Raw genomic sequence first — 13,008 nt, forward strand, 5'->3', positions numbered from 1 at the left:
AAACAATAAATCAGAGAGGAAATTAAAAAATACATGGAAACAAATGAAAATGAAAACACAATGGTCCAACATCACTGGCATGCAGCAAAAGCCGTTCTAACAGGAAAGTTTAAAGAAATACAGGCCTACCTCAAGAAGACAAATCCCAAATAACCTAACCTTACACCCAAAGGAGCTAGAAAAAACAACAAACAAAATCCAAAACCAGTAGAAGGAAAGAAATAATAACAATGAGAGTAGAGGAACCTCCATACTGTTTTCCAGAGTGCTGCACCAGTTTGCATTCCCATCAACAGTGTGAGGGGGTTCCCCTTTCTCCACATCCTCACCAACACCTGTTGTTTCTTGTGTTGTTGATTTTAGCCACTCTCACAGGTGTGAGGTGATATAGCATCGTAGCTTTGATTTGTATTTCCCAGATGGTCAATGGTAGCATGCAAACTGGTGCAGCCACTATGGAAAATAGTAGAGATTGCTCAAAAAGTTAAAAATAGAACTACCCTATGATCCAGCAATCGCACTACTGGGTATTTACCCAAAAACACAAAAATACTAATTCAAAAGGATACATGCACCCCAATGTTTATAGCAGCATTTACAATAACCAAATTATGGAAACAGCCCATGTCCATCAACTGATGAATAAAGAATATGTGGTATATACACATATAAAATGAAATATTACTCAGCCATAAAAAAGAATGAAATCTTGCCATTTGCAATGATGTGGATGGAGCTAGAGAGTACAACTCTAAGTGAAATAAGTCAGTGAGAGAAAGACAAATACCACATGATTTCACTCATGTGGAATTTAAGAAACAAAACAAAGAAGCAAAGGGGAAAAAAAGAGGCAAAACAAGAAACAGACTCTTAACTACAGACTGCTGGTTATCAGACGGGTGGTGGGTGAGGGGATGTGTTAAATGGGTGATAGGGATTAAGGAGTGCACTTGTGATGAACACTGGGAGTTATATAGGAGTGTTGAATCACTGTATGGTGCACCTGAAACTATTATTACACTGTATGTTAACTAACTGGAATTTAAATAAAAACTTCAAAAAATATTAGAGTAGAAATAAATGAAACAGAAACTAAAACAAAACAAAAAAAGCAATAGAAAAGATCAATGAAACCAGGAGCTGGTTCCTTGAAGATATCAACAAAATTGATAAACCTTTAGCCAGAGTCATTAAAAAAGGGGGCGGGAGGAAGGACTCAAATGAAATCAGAAACGAAAGAGGAGAGGAGGGGGGCCGAGGTGGCTCAATCAGTTAAGTGTCTAACTCTTGATTTCAGCTCAGGTCATGATCTCATGGTCAAGCCATGAGATCAAGCCCAGCATCATGCTCTTGGCTGGGCGTGGGTCCTACTTAAGATTCTGTCTCTCCCTCTCTCTCTGCCCCTCCCCTTTTTGCACAAGTGTGCAAGCTCTCTCCAAAAAAAAAAAAAAAAAAGAGGAGAGGGGAAATAACCACCAGCTCAACAGAAATACAAAGGATTATAAGAGAATATTATGAAAAATTATATGCCAACAAACTATACAACCTAAAAGAAATGGATATTCTTTGAAACATAAAAACTAAACCAGGAAAACATAGGGAAAAAAAATGAACAGACTAATTATCAGTAATCAAACTGAATCAGTAATCAAAAAACTCCCAAAAAACATAAGTCCAGGACCAGATGTCTTCACAGGCAAATTCTACCAAACATTTAAAGAAGAGTTAATACCCATTCTTCTCAAACTATTCCAAAACAGAGAAGTAGGAAAACTTCCAAATTCATACTATGAGGCCAGCATTACCCTGATACCAAAACCAGATAAAGACATTACAAAAATAGAGAACTACAGGCCAATTTCTCTGATGAACACAGATGCAAAAATCCTCAACAATATATGAGCAAATCCAACCATACATTAAAAAAAAAAATCACTGACCATGATTAAATGGAATTTATTCCTACAATGTAAAGGTGGTTCAATATTAGCAAATCCATCAATGTGATATACTACATCAACAAGAGAAAGGATAAGAACCATATGATCATTTTAATAGATGCAGAAAAAGCATTTGACAAAGTACAACATCCATTTATGATAAAAACCCTCTGCAAAGTCAGTCTAAAGGGAACTTCAACATAATAAAAGCCGTATATGAGAAACCCACAGCCAACATCATCTTCAATGTGGAAAAAAACTGAGAGCTTTCCCCCTAAGCTCATCCCCCAACAAGAATATCTACTCTTACCAGTTCTGTTTAACATAGTACTGGAAGTCCGTGACACAGCAATCAGACAACAGAGAGAAATAAAAGGCATCCACAGTGATAAGAAAGAAGTAAAACTTTCACTATTTGCAGATGACATGATCCTATATATAGAAAATAATAAAGATTCTACAAAAAAACTACAAAACTGATAAATGAATTCATTAAGGTCATAGAATACAAAATCAATATACAGGTTTTTGGGGTTTTTTTTAAGTTTTTATTTATTTTGAGAGAGAGAGAGAATGAGGAGGGGAGAAGCAGAGGGACAGGGAGAGAGATGTGGGGCTCAAACTCATGAGCCTGTGAGATCATTACCTGAGCTGAAACCAAGAGTCAGATGCTTAACCAACTGAGCCTCCCAGGTGCCTCCAAAATCAATATACAGAAATCCACTGCGTTTCTATATGCTAATAATGTAGTAGAGAAATTAAGAAAAAAAAATTTCATTTAGAATTGCACCAAAAATAATAATATACCTAGGAATAAACTTAACCATGGAGGTGAAAGACCTGTACTCTGAAAACTATAAAATACTGATTAAAGAAATTGAAGACAATACTAATGGAAAGATATTCCATAATACATATGTATGTGTGTACATATATACACACACACACACATATATATACACATACGTATGTGTGTGTACACACACAATGAAATACTACCCAGTCATAAAAAAGAATGAAAACTTGCCATATGCAACAACATGGATGCTCCAGAGGGTATGATGTTAAATGAAGTCAGAGAAAGACAAATAACATAATGAGTTCACTCATATGTGGAATTTAAAAAACTACAAATGCACAACAAATATAGACAAACTAAAACAGACTCTTAACGACAGAGAGAACAAACTGGTAGTTACCAGAGGGGAGTTGGGTGGGGTATCAGTAAAATAGGTGAAGGGGATTAAGAGTACACTTATCATTATGAGCACCGAGTAATGTATAGAATTGCTGAATCACTATATTGTACACCTGAAACTAATATAACACAGTATGTTAACTATACTGGAATTAATTTTTTTAATTAAAAAGTATATTAATAACAGTAGCAAGTTAACATCTCCCAAGGAAAACCCAAGCCCTCTCACCTGCATATTTTCATACTAGGAATGTTGCTTCTGCTTATGTCTAACAAGGAAGATATTAACAACATGTCATACATTAAACATCTTTAAGTTGTTAGAAATAAAACACATCCAGAGAGATGTGTTTCAGTTCAATCTTCCATTGGAACAAGCCCTTTATTGGGGCAATATTCTAAGAATGAAACCTTAAACAATGAGGTCACAAGACCAAACAAACTTTAAAAAAACCCTGATGTACAAAGAAAAGTGGAGATAGAATAGTTTGAGTTTTTTTTCCCCCTCTATTACATTTATGGTAGTAACTGTTTGGACAGATTTGGCACTATAAATAATTAAAACAGCACTGCCTGTCCAAATGAGTACTGCAGTCCCCACTGATATTTTATTGCATGATTCAGTTAATTTAATAATAGAAGACAAATCATGGCTCCTTAATTGACTAAAGTTTACTTTTTAAAAGAAGTAATTAAATCTCAAAACTCCCTAGGCTCTCTTCTCGACAGTCCTTCAAGTTTACATCTAAGTTTCTGAAATCTTACAATAGAGACCAAAAATTTAATTTCAGAATAGCTTGAATCCACTTTAGGGGTGATAACTGCTATATTTCTTCCCTGCTAGAAGGCTTTTTTTTTTTTTTACAAGGACTGATTTTACAAGTATAAACGTTTATAATCTTTTTACAATGTTATTAATAAATACCTCCCACAGCCTTAAATAAGATAATTCACAATGCTTGTAAAAAAAAAAATATACTGAATCTGTTTTTGGAAATGGCTTGTCTTTAAAAGAAACATCAATAAAGTAAAAACATACTGAAATATAACTAAGCAGCCATTTCACAGAATCCAAGGGTGTTACAACTGACTGGGATCTTACAGATCTTCTAGTAAATTCCTCTGGCACTAAACTTGGAAAATCTCCGAAATGAAGACTGAGACTGAACACATAATCGCTCCAAGTCACAGAGCAAGTCAGTGACAAAGGCAAGAATAAAACCCACTTCATGCATTCACCAAATCAGGATACTGTCTTTCATTACTGTCCACTGTAACAATAACGACCATTCAATAAGTGTTTACTGTTCTTTTCCAAGTCCTTCCTAGTCATTAGTTCGTGAATCCTCTTATGAGGATACATACCCCATACATAAAAATGATCATTCCCTTAACAACTCCAGAAATGAACTCTTGCTGCCCACCTCTTCAAACCTGCTCTCTTCTCTAGTGCTGACAACCCCAATCCCTCCACCTCATTGCTCAAGCCAAAAACCCTGAAATCACCCTTGACTCATCTCTTCCTTTCATACCTACATTCAATCCATCAACAAATTTTATCTCAAAACTGACCACTTCACTCTTGTCTAAGTGACCAATTTCAACAATCTAGGCTACACACGTCCAGCACATAGTAGACGGTAATTAAATATCAGCTTAATGTCAACCGAACAGTCTCCTAATTGGTCCCATTCCCAAGTCCTTCCATTCTTGCCTTCTTTACAGTCTGTTGACTGTAAAAGAGTCTGACGAGGTAGTCCAGTGAAAATGTAAAACAGGTTCTATCACTTCTTCACTCAAAAGTCCCCAATGAGCTCTCATCACAATTAGAATAAAATGTAAAATCTAATGACCTTACTCACTCAGCTCCATTCACTCTCCTTATGGCTCTTCTTCAACCATTCAAGCATGCTCCTGCCTCAAGACTCTTTTCACTTTCTGTTCTCTCTTTCTTCCTTTACTTCATTCACCTTTTCTCCAGCCCAGACCTCCTTACCTACACTAACTCCCCACACACTCTCTCTCAACTTCCATTTACAGATAAAAAGAGTTGTCTGCACTTCTACATATTCTCATCCCACCCTTATTCCCTAGCCTTTCCCCATCTGGCTTCCATCCCTATCACACCCTGAATTGACTCTTCCTAAGGTCACCCATAACATCCATGTTACCAAAAACCAGTGAAAATATTGCCTTCCTCATTTCGGTTGGTTTCTCACAGCATTTGACACTACTTAATTTCCCTGTGTTTTGAAACATCAATTTTCATGCCTTCCACAAAATAGTAATCACATTGGCTTCCTGTCTGGCTCTTTCTTCTGTTTCTCCTTGTGGGATCACTCTTCCTAATGAAGCTATAAATTGTTGTGGTTCTGTGCACCCCAGGTGATCTCATCACGTCCATCCCCACATTTGTGGAGCTAAACTTTTCTTCTATAGTCCAGATTCGTATGTCCAGCTGCCTTTGCACATTTCTTTTGTAAGTTTCACAGGTGTGACAAATACATGTCCTAAACCAAACACATGATCCATGCCCTTAATCCAGCACTAACAACAAACAAATGATCCAATTTTAAATGTCAGGTCCTCTTTGACATTCCCTACCATCCACTTCACTGTGCCATTCAGAGGTCTGGCACCTTAAACATCTTCCTCTTATCTCCTCGTATCCTTTTATCCATAAATCCTATTAATTCTACCCTTCAACCCCCAAATGTCTATACATCTCCACCTCTACTGAACCACCCCATCTAAACTACCCCTACGTTTCAACCAGATTATTGAACTGAGAGTCTATTTGTGCCAACTGGTTCTCCACACCACAAACATAAGGATATACTGAAAAAGCACATCTGTTCACATTGAAAACCTTGAATAAAGCTTCCCTGTGAGTTCCCATTGCCTTTAGGATACACAAAATTCCTTAAGAAGGTCAGAAAAGCACTGCCTGGTCTAGCCCCTACTACATCCTCTGTCTCCCGCTTATATGGTGTCCTCATATACACTGTCCTTCAATCGTATTGGTCTTCCATTGCAGATTCTTTGCAAATGCTGCTCCCTCCTCTCTATTCAGGTAATTCATATCCATTTATTACTTAGTAGCCCAGTGGTCATTTCTTCAATGAAACCTTCCTTCCCTCCTCCAGCCCTAACCTAGGGTTTGTGACTAATTATTTAAAATTTAATGAATTCCCATTTTTCAAGAGTAACATATATAGAGAGCCAACTGCCTCGGGTTGAAAAAAATTAAATTGTTTCTAAAATGTCTCATCTAAAGTAGTCAGCAAATATTACCCCTCCCTCTCTTGCAATTCCTCCATCCCCATGATTGTGTAGGACCTAGAACACTGCCGCTGTAAGCTATACTTTAAGAATTGAAATGAAGAGAGAATGGCCCTTTGTTTCAACCTCAATAGAAAATAATTTGATTAGTAATTGGGAGGTCATAATTCTTCCATGAATTCCACTTCTGAATTATTATTCCAGTTTCTAATGGAACACATAAATTCCAATGACCCGAGGTTCGTATTTTCATATTGTTTCAACAGATACTGTCAAGTTATGTAAGCACTCAGGGAACAAGGGAGAGAGAGAACAAGAAAAACCACTAACTAGAAGAAAGCTAGGAGAGGTCAAGTCCCCTATCTGCAAATACCACCGCATGATCAAGAAAAAAACACACAATATTAGGCAGTGTTCATTTAGTATAGTAGCATTCATTTCAGCATAAAAATGTAGATAGTCACTTGTGGTTTGTTGTAATGAGACTTGTTCTATACAGCAGCTCATTCTTAATAAGGGAAAACACAATTTGGAGTTTACTTACAGGTGACGGCTATATCATTACTCAGAGGCTCTTAATTCACTCTACTGATACCTTTCTATTTTAAAGGTGCTTGAGATTTACAATTTGCTTTCTAATATTTTAGTTCTTACATTTCATCTCTTTTTTTCACATCACCATCCCAGACAGAAAAGTAAAGAGTGTGGGTGTATACAGCGGTGTCTGACATAAGATTCAGACATTCAATTTTGCATTTGCAGAATTTGTACTGCAAAAGCATTCCTATAAATATACGGTACCCAGGACATAAAAACAATAATAATCCCATTGACAGCATGGAATTTCTTGCTTTCCCCAGAATCCTCTGCTAGTATAGCTCAGGATGGAAGCAACTCACATCTGAGGCTGACCTGGGAGACATTAGGAATTGGCTTAGGAAATGGCTCCCAACCCCACTCATCACATTCTTTCTCCTTTCCCTATAATCAGTTGATGCTCAGGAGACAGGATTTCATCCCCTGGAGATCTCCATTTGAAATCCAAGTGACCATGTTCTTCTACTCTCTGGCTGTAGACAATCTTCCAGGAAAGTAAATGGCTTGTCCTGATGGAAGGTAGTAGTGACAGCATAGAATCACCTATCCTCTCTTCCAGAGAGAAGTGAACAGAAGTGAAGTGGAGAAGCTCAGTGTGGCAAGAAGTAATCCTACTGAAAGCCCATCTGTGCAACGTTCATGTGTTGTGCCTAGGGAGGCATGAAATGCAGGTAACTTCTGGCTTGGGGTATCCCACAATAAAATACACAGATTAGCAAATGTTGCTTGCAAATGAGTACAAGCAACCCCTAATTTGCAAACACAAAATTATACTGGATATTCATTTATATTCCCCACCTTCCAGGCAGACGGGTATTGCCTACAGTGTATCCTTACCCTACCTCTTCTCTCCTTTTTCCAGTACCGGAGTCCTTATTTCTATGGTGAAAAACAAAACAAAAACAAAAACATATAGATAACAAAACATGAACTTAGAAAGATCAAAGTAAAAAATGTTAAGGAAAAAGTTCTGTAAAGCAAGAAAAGCTTATTTGGGGTGTCTCTATGAATTCAATTTCAATTGCCGTATTTCAAATTACCTCCCTTTATACTTCCCTCAATTTTTTGGTTCATTTTCAGGTGCTGCTTGAAATCCTACTAATTCAAGATAGAAGACTGGTAAATATCATTTTTGAAAATGACAATACATCTAGGGGGATTAAGAAAAAAATCAGGCAGTTTATTGTGAATGAGGATTTTTCTCAATTGAACATTCACCTATTTCCTGGATTATAAGCCCAATACATTAGGAAACAGGAAACTATAAATAATCACTTTATAATAGAAACATCACAATCTACAAATATCTAATATTTGGATTTCTTTGCTTTGTTATATGCATTTTTCTAGGGTTGATATCACACCACTTTAAACTTGAATTTACTCCTTTACATTTAAGCTTCTGCATTTTCCCATCATTACAAGTCTTCATAAATATAGTTTTTAGTGGTTGTGTAACACCACATTGCATCCATCTACCACAATTTACTTCACCATTAACCCAATGTTGCATATTTAGGCAGTTTCCATTTTTTTATTATGGAAAAGAAAGCTGTGATTAACATTTTTATGCAAAACTCTTTGCATTTCAGAATATTGTTTTAGGATGGATTCTGAGAGGAGGGATTACAGGGTCAGAAGGAGGGTAGGCTGCTTTCTGTTTAAGATGTATTTGAAGTGAGCTACACTGAGGGCTTGGTACACTCTTAGGGACTGGACAGGCTAGAGGCACTGAAAGTGAAGCAAAAAATAGCATGAAAGCGAAGAAGAGGAGGGCCAAAAAGTGAGAAAGAGAGAAAGGTGAAAGATGCCAGAGGGATTCTTCACCTCTTACACAAGTTCGCCTTGGGCTGGTCCTGCAGAAGATGAAAGGACCTTTATTCTATTTTCTTCTCATATGATCTACTGTTCCAAAATCTAGGTCTTGGGCTAAAAACTGCTCAAGGTCAGCTACAATATTACAAGCTTAAAAACAAAAATTTATGTTTGCTTGTATGGTTTTGTGCATTCCAAATTCAAAGCAAGGAACTGGAAGCTAACTTAAGGAGACAATATGTGAAATGATTAAAGGTACATATTCCAGAGACAGTAACATTGGTTCAAACACTGGCTCCACCATTTACCATACAAATTTAAATGAGATACTTTACTTTTCTAAGCCTCAATTTCCTCATCTCTGAAATGGGTTCAATTAATAGTATCCATAGGGTTATTGGGAGGATTAAATGAGTTAGGGTATAAAGTGTTTAGAATAGGGCCTGGCACATATAGAGCACTACAAAAATATTTTTTGTTGTTAATATAAGATTTGGAAAACAAGAAAAGCTGAGAGAAACCATTTTACTATGGAAAGAATGTTAACAGAGAATAAACCAGGATAGCAGGAAAGCAATTTCTTACAATAGTGTTAAATATTACACAGTACAGGGGCGCCTGAGTGGCTCGGTCGGCTGAGTGTCCGACTTCGGCTCGTCATGATCTCACGGTTCGCGGGTTCGAGCCCTGTGTCAGGCTCTGTGCTGACAGCTCAGAGCCTAGGCCTGGAGCCTGCTTCGGATTCTGTGTCTCCCTCTCTCTCTCTGCCCCTCCCCTGCTCATGCTCTGTCTCTCTGCCTCTCAAAAATAAAGAAACGCATTAAAAAAATCTTTTTTAATATTACATGGTAGAAAGGTAGCCTATTTTAAGCAAGGTTTCATAAAGGAAACCAAAACAGGGTCAAAGTTGACCTTTCAAAGTATTGCTGGCACATAATATTCAAGTCAAGGCAATAAATGGAACAAGAGACTGGGTAATATTTGTCTTGATTACCGCTAAAAAGTCAGTCATCCTTCAGACTTAGAAGGTATCAACAATCAACATAGTAAAAATATACCCACAGCTGAGAAGCCTGGATAGATTTCAACCCTGAAAATCTAGACAACTTCATTTCAAGATGACATGTATTTGAAACAGGTTGTAGTCCTAGGTTCATCTTAATTCAGATTACAGCTTGTGAAATGAAACCCTTAAAAAGTCATTAATATGGCTAATATCACCAAAACAAAAAGTCAAGGCAAATAGAAAAATAGCTCTGTGACTACTTAAGATATCTCTATCTGGCAGAAGGGCCTAAACTTTGTTAAGAAAAAAATTAATGAGAAGAATAGGAGACGTTGCTTATACATTACACAGAACAGGTACCCTCAGGAAACACTGGTTGATAAGGAGACACTCTTGCTTGAACTAATTAAGGAAGTTGGAAAAGATTTTCCATTTCCAAATTTGGAGATCTGCATGAGACCCTGGGGTCCCTTACTTATCTGACAAGAGCAGTGTAAGTGAACTAAGTAAGAACACGAGCCCAGGTTGTTCTTGTCTGAACAGTCCTTGTCAGTCCTTTGACAACACCTCTCTTCTTTCATCAAGCCTGTTTGTACCACAAGAGAACGTGTTTGTGATGTTTTTCTTCTGACAAACCAACAGCAGGGATGTCTTTAACTACTGTGCCTCACTTTCAGCTAGCATACACCAACCAAAATTGAATGAGTGAATATTCCATTTAATTTTGAACTCTTTTTGTCTGCTTGGCCAATTCCATCCCATTCATTCATTTTTGATAAATTTAACTAAGAAAATTTGATTGCTCACATATTCTCAATCAAAAGCAAGCATAAAATGTCCACGGCAGTAATGGCTAGGCTTTAGCCAGTGTTTTCCCATGGAAGTTTGCACTGATTGGTTCTGGTTGGTGGACAGGCATTTAAACATTATCCTAGGGCTGTTTTTGTTCTCCTCAAACAACAACAACAAAATGCATTTTCTCTTCTTTTCCTCCTACACATTCAGCTGTTGTGCCAAGTAATAAGGGTTAGTTCAGAGGGAAAAAAAATCTCCTGTAGGATTTAACCAAGTTTACACTGATTTGTCAAGGTACACAGAACACAGAATTTGAACCAAAGTGGTTATTGTCCAGGGAGGCAGCACACAATGTCCTTCTGTGTTCCTGTCTCCATGCTGGCTGCCTATTGTAATCTCCTGATGTGATGTCAACTGATGGAAACTTACCTTTCCAACAACCTTTGGCTCTCATGACGGTTTAACATCCTTCTCTCTCAAGTTTTTCCCTTTATCTGATGGTAGTAATAATACTAATACCACTTATTAAATATTGGTATCCTTATCACATCCTTGGTATATAGACTTATCACCCCTTGGTATACATACATGAGCTCAGTCATGCTCACACAAGCGTGAAAAATAAGTATAAATACAGAGTCTCAGTTTATACATAAAGAAACAGAAGTTCAGTTAGATTAAGTCTCCAAAGGATCTCAACTAGTAAACAAAAGAGGCAGGATTCCAGCTGGGATTTGTCCCATGTTCAAGACTATGTTGTTTCCATCATGTTCAATAGTCCCACACTTCTTAGATAAAGTAGTCTGTTCTATTATCAGCTCAGACTCAGCAGAGGAAGTATATGGATGCCTCCTCTAAGTCCTACTATGATGTAAACCTGTCCAGTGTAATGGGGTTTACATAGATTTTAATTTTATTTGCAAATCACATCACCCACATCTGAACTACTGGGTTTCACACCCTGCCACCAGCCCTCCTACATTCTGTCCTTCAGCATGCTAAGTACTTAAAGCACTTTGAACTCAAATCAAATGTGTTGGCTCAGGCTGCTCCCTGTGTCTGGAGAAAAAGCATCCCTATTCTTCTCATCACCCTTCAACCCTTGCTAAACCAGCTTTCAAATATCTCGATTCTAGGGGTGCCTGAGTGGCTCAGTCAGTTAGGTGTCCAACTTCAGCTCAGGTCATGATCTCACAGTTCACATGTTTGAGCCCCGCATCGGGCTCTGTGCTGACAGGTCAGAGCCTAGAGCCTTCTTCAGATTCTGTGTCTCCCTCTCTTTGCCCCACTCCTGCTCATGCTCGGTCTCTGTCTCTCTCTCAAAAATAAATAAAAACATTTAAAGAATTTTTTTAAATACACAAATATCTCCATTCTAATATCACCATAGATGACTACAAGTGTGTATTTAGCTTTCTCTTTCTCTCAACTGTACCCTACTTAAGTGTTTTTATTTTTTATTTTTCAATATATGAAATTTATTGTCAAATTGGTTTCTATACGACACCAGTGCTCATCCCAAAAGGTGCCCTCCTCAATACCCATCACCCACCCTCCCCTCCCTCCCACCCCCCATCAACCCTCAGTTTGTTCTCAGTTTTTAAGAGTCTCTTATGCTTTGGTTCTCTCCCACTCTAACCTTTTTTTTTTCCCTACCCCTCCCCCATGGGTTTCTGTTAAGCTTCTCAGGATCCACAGAGGAGTGAAAACATATGGTATCTGTCTTTCTCTGTATGACTTATTTCACTTAGTGTAACACTCTCCAGTTCCATCCACGTTGCTACAAAAGGCCATATTTCATTCTTTCTCATTGCCAAGTAGTATTCAATTGTGTATATAACCCACAATTTCTTTATCCATTCATCAGTTGATGGACATTTAGGCTCTTTCCACAATTTGGCTATTGTTGAGAGTGCTGCTATAAACATTGGGGTACAATTGCCCCTATGCATCAGTACTCCTGTATCCCTTGGGTCAATTCCTAGCAGTGCTACTGTTGGGTCATAGGGTAGGTCTATTTTTAATTTTCTGAGGAACCTTCACACTGTTTTCCAGAGCGGCTGCACCAGTTTGCATTCCCACCAACAGTGCCAAGAGGGTTCCCATTTCTCCACATCCTCTCCAGCATCTATAGTCCCTGATTTGTTCATTTTGGCCACTCTGGCGTGAGGTGATATCTGAGTGTGGTTTTGATTTGTATTTCCCTGATGAGGAGTGACGTTGAGAATCTTTTCATGTGCCTGTTGGCCCTCCGGATGTCTTCTTTAGAGAAGTGTCTATTCATGTTTTCTGCCCATCAACTATACACTACTTGAAGGAAAGTTTACCTCATTTTTCCCTCATTTCTTAAAAAATCTGACAGTCATTCTGCAATA

General features: G+C 37.8%; 1 protein-coding gene across 2 annotated transcripts in view; it reads right to left on the reverse strand.

Annotated features, from left to right (window-relative positions):
- Nucleotides 1-13,008, reverse strand: part of NRG1 (neuregulin 1) — a 1,105,519-nt gene that overhangs the window by 977,940 nt on the left and 114,571 nt on the right. The window lies entirely within an intron of this gene.

Source organism: Panthera uncia, chromosome B1, assembly GCF_023721935.1.
Source record: "Panthera uncia isolate 11264 chromosome B1, Puncia_PCG_1.0, whole genome shotgun sequence".
Classification (NCBI taxonomy): Eukaryota; Metazoa; Chordata; class Mammalia; order Carnivora; family Felidae; genus Panthera; species Panthera uncia.